Here is a 5,077-nt window from a genome sequence, read left to right as displayed (position 1 = left end):
TCGTGTGGTGCTGAAACACAACTGGAAACCAAACCCAATGGTCTACTTTACTTTCTTAAACATTTATGGATTACCGATCGTGACGACTTTCGCACATTTTTTATGGACGAAGCTCATAAGTAACGATATTCCATACATCCCAGTGCGGATAATATGTACGTCAATCTTTGTTCCATCTATTGGTGGCCCGGAATAAAGAAAGACATTGCTCTCTATGTTTCTAAGTGTCTCACGTGCTCCAAAGTAAAAGCCGAACATCATCAACCCTTTGGTTTACTCAAGCAACCTCCCGTACCCTAGTGGAAGTGGGAAGGTATTGTCATGGATTTCATCACTAAACTTCCTCCTACTCATAAGAAACAAGATAGTATTTGGGTAATTGACGATCGTTTGACCAAGTCTGCTCATTTCATACCCATCAAAGAAACGTATTATGTTGATCAGTTGGCGCATATTTATGTGGAGAAGATTGTTTGACATCATGGAACCCCTATTGACTATTATTTCTGATCGAGATTGTTGTTTTACTTCTCGCTTTTGGAAGTCTCTCCAATCTTCTTTGGGAACTCATTTGGATCTCAGTACTGCCTATCACTCACAATCCGATGGTCAGCCCGAGCGTACGATTCAAACCCTAGAAGACATGCTCCGCTCCTATGTCCTCGATTTTGGGGGCAATTGGGATACTCATCTACCGCTCATCGAGTTCTCGTATAATAACAATTTTCACTCTAGCATCGGTATGGCGCCTTTTCAAGCCCTCTATGGTCAAAAATTGTGTTCCCCAATTTGTTGGAATGAATTTGGGGATCTCAAATCACCGGTCCGGAGTTAGTGCAAGAAAAAACTGATCGTATTGCTCAGATTCGTCAAAACCTTCTTGTTGCTCATAGCCGTCAAAAGAGTTATGCTGATAAGAGACGAAAACCCCTTGAATTCAGAGTTAGTGATCTTGTTCTACTCAAAGAATCCCCTTGGAAGGGAGTTCTTCTCTTTGGAAAGAAAGGAAAGCTAGCTCCTAGATTCGTTGGTTTTTTTGAAATCCTCGATATAGTTGGTCATGTTGCTTACCGACTCAAGCTTCCTCTTGAAATCTCAAATGTTCACCTGTTGTTTCATGTTTCAAATCTCAAGAAGTGTCTTGCCGAGGGTAATCTCCTCGATGAAGTTCGTATTGACGAGACTATGCATTTTGTTAAACAGCCAGTTGAAATCATGGATCACAAAGACAAAGTAACCAAACGAAGCCGCATACTCATGGTTAAGGTCCGTTGGAATTCTAAACAAGACGCATAGTTTACTTGGGAGCGTGAAGACCATATGTAACTTAAATACCCTTATCTCTTTGTTACTGCTAATTTTCTAATTTCGGGATAAAATTCCCAAAAGTAGGGGATACTATAACAATTCGGGTTTTCTCATTTATTATTTTGTAACCATTACCCGACCTATCTCTATGTTGGGATTAATCTATTAATAAAATACCGCAATTATCGAGTTATTTAGTTATTTTAATATTATTTGTTAATTATTTATTTGATTATTAAAACTACTTTGATAGATATACAATTATAACCCTAAAATATACTTTAAACCTATTTTGTTTCCATCTCCATAGATAAAGGACCAATATGCAAATCTGTTAGACTAATATATCAAACCCATTAACCGATCAATCAAACCCGTTAACCCGTTACCAGATTGTAAGGCCCCGATCCCGTTGCCCTACATTTCATGTCGGATTTACTCATAAACACAGTTCTACAAATCGAAGTTAATTAAAACATCTCGCGGAAAGGTTAACGTTGGTCATTCGTTACAAAACATAAAAACTTGTCTTTAAAATGTATCATAAACCATTATATTCAAAACATCATTTCTTCCATCTTCAGATGTCAGTCGTTCAATCCTTACCACGTGTCATTCTCATGCTAGCTTCTTCTGCGTATTCACCTGCGTGCATACTAAAAGTCAGCTACGCTAAGTGAGTTCTAGTTAATCATACAACTTACCATACAACCACTCCCTGCATTTATATATATATATATATATGTGCATACTAAAAGTCAGCTACGCTAAGTGAGTTCTAGTTAATCATACAACTTACCATACAACCACTCCCTGCTGCATATATATATATATATATATATATATATATATATATATATATATATATATATATATATATATATATATATATATATATATGTGTGTGTGTGTGTGTGTGTGTGTGTCCGAAGACACATAGTTGTTCATCTAACCTGCTCACCTTACCGCTAACCTCTTTACTGCCCCTACATCTTAGCCACTTAATTACGGTAGCACATTGAGGCGTGCCCTACCATGTACTTACATTATGCCACTTATACAACAAAGACACGTAGAGGCTTGCCCTCCCACGTACTATCGCCGTTTCACTTAACAAAGAAGGCACGCATAGGCTTACCCTACCACGTACTATCGTTATGCCACGCACACCCTTACCAACTCCTTACCACACTCTATCTCGACTAGGGATGAGCACGGCACCGTATCAGTACCGGTACCGAAAATCCCGATTCCGAATTTCGCTAATTCTTGGTACCGGTACTGGTACCAAAATATTCGGTTCGGTACCGGTACGGTACCGGTACCGGGATTATACCGGTACCGAAGGTAAAAAATCGGGAAATACCGGTACCGTGCCGTACCGATTTTGCTCATCCCTAATCTCGACTTGCCTACAACACACATCTTATCGTTACATCATTTACATATTAAACAAGTCACAACATAACATTCATACACACTGCTTATTACCTGGAAATCATTCTCTTTGGCGATACGTGAAATATCCGAAGATAGTTCACGCACCGACAAACATTACTTTCCCTGTCGATACGTGCAATATCCGAAGATCATTCACGCATCGATAGTCATCCATTCATAACATCTATATATATATATATCACACTTCTAGGAAGTGGGGCTAGAAACTAACCTGAATGTGATTACGTTCGGAGTTAATGGTAATCCCTTTCTTTAGTTGTGCACGGCTAACTGTATATTAATTACAAGTATCAATTAACTATCACTGCCCATATCGCGTTTCTAGTTTAATTATAACCCTCAACGAACTGGGGTCCGGGGGCAGCGCCTCTGGCAGCGGGGTTCTAGGGGCGGCAGCCCCTAGCAGGGTTCAAGGGGCAGAGCCCCTGGCTGGGGTCGAGCTGATTCGTTATCTTTTAACGAATGGACCTTTATAATGAATGAACCATTATAACGAATGAACCCTCATAGCGAATGGACTCTCATAACGAATTGGTCTTTATAACGAACTGGCCTTTATAACGAACTGCCCTTAACGAATGATCATAAAGAACTGCTGCTAATTCGTTATTATTCCTTAACGAATGGGCGTAACGAATTACTGTTAATTCTTTACTTCTCCTAAACAAATGGGCGTAACAAATTAATGTTAATTCGTTATTCCGCCGTTACGAATAAGGGTTAGGTCAGAGAATGTCAGAAACATTCTCTGACATCCTTAACCTCGTACGCCATTTTCTGGCGCCGTCTTTCCGGCGCCGTCATCGCCGGAAAACCGAGATCTCGCCGGAAAAGCGAGATCTCCGTCGTTTTCCACCGTTTTTCACCATTTTTCGTCCCATCAATCCAGGTCTGAGCTAGGGTGACCCCTAAGCTCATCTTTTGATCAGTTTATACCCGATTCCATCCGGATCTCATGAATTTAACGGCTTAGGGTGTCCGGTCGTCGTTTCGCGACTAGATCTAGCAGGTTTGGATCCATACAATATCATACTATCATTACCTCGGGTCCGGAATCGATTCTTCTTCTTGGTTTCGGTTAGAGAAATATGAGAAGGAGCTTAAGTGCATGTTTTGGGTGGTGTATGGAATGAGTGGAATGAATGGATTATGGGTTACTTAAGGTTTATATATCATGGGTCATGAGCTTAAGCCCATGGTCTTTTCTTCCTTCCTTTTTAATCCAAGTCCATAACCCATATCTATTTAACCCAACACAAGCCCAACTCATAATAATTTATTTTATTAGCCGATACTAGAAACGGGAATTATATCATTATCCATCTACTATATCAATTTATTCTTCCGAAGTAAATAATATATTAAATATTATTTATAGAGATTTCGAGATGTTACACGGATCCCATATATCCGACCCATATCGCAACCCGTATACCCGGTTACTAGTCTTGGACCACAATCTTCGTCGTAAACATGGAAATTGATCAGTGTATTTTGCTATTCATGCCATAATCGGCCTCACCGACACTCACAATTTGGTAATAACAATCAAGTTTGATTCGTATTGATTATAATAACAACCGTCTTAACTCGTTTAGGGATTTACCATATAACGATCTCTATAATTCAATTCAACCTGCATATATCATCCTCATAACATCGCCATCAAAACCCCTATAACCAATTTGATTATCTTGACATGTTGATCCTTCTCTTGGTCTTCGTAGTGTCGGATTTGTTCTTAAACAATTAACCCTCAATATAACAAAGTATAAGGTAATTAATCATATGGTTATACTCGTATTGATGTCAATTACATTAGCCCCAATGTTAATCGGCCAAACGATTAACAATTTGGCTGATTGATCTTGTTTGGGTTCTTGTTATAAACTAGTTATCTGCTTCTGCATATTTAATTTAAAGTTTCAATTTATAATTCGTGTTAGCAACCAGCCTAGATGGCTGGTGCACTATTGTTAAATACACTAAGCCCGTCTTTTTAGTATTTTTTTGGGTTTTTGGTTTGTTTAATAATTAATTAAATGTTATTAATATAAAAAGATAAATAAATTTTGTTCTACTAAATCGACATTGTCAAGTTGTCGTTTTTGCCTAGTTCTTTCACAACTATATATATACATATATATATATATATATACACTAGTAGAAACCCACCCGATGCGGCGAACACCGACAATTTATAACACAATTCCTTTTCGTTAGTTTATAAATCCTCTCGTTATATGTTGTATGGTACATTTGTGAGTTTTCTTATTCGTAGCATCAACGTTGTCTACCTATAATACGA

This window comes from Bidens hawaiensis, unplaced genomic scaffold (genome assembly GCF_021521415.1).
Source record: "Bidens hawaiensis isolate Kalapana, Puna unplaced genomic scaffold, B.hawaiensis_p1.1 tig00006055_1, whole genome shotgun sequence".
Lineage (NCBI taxonomy): Eukaryota > Viridiplantae > Streptophyta > Magnoliopsida > Asterales > Asteraceae > Bidens > Bidens hawaiensis.
The sequence above is the reverse complement of the archived record's forward strand: the minus strand, read 5'-3'. Positions refer to the sequence as shown.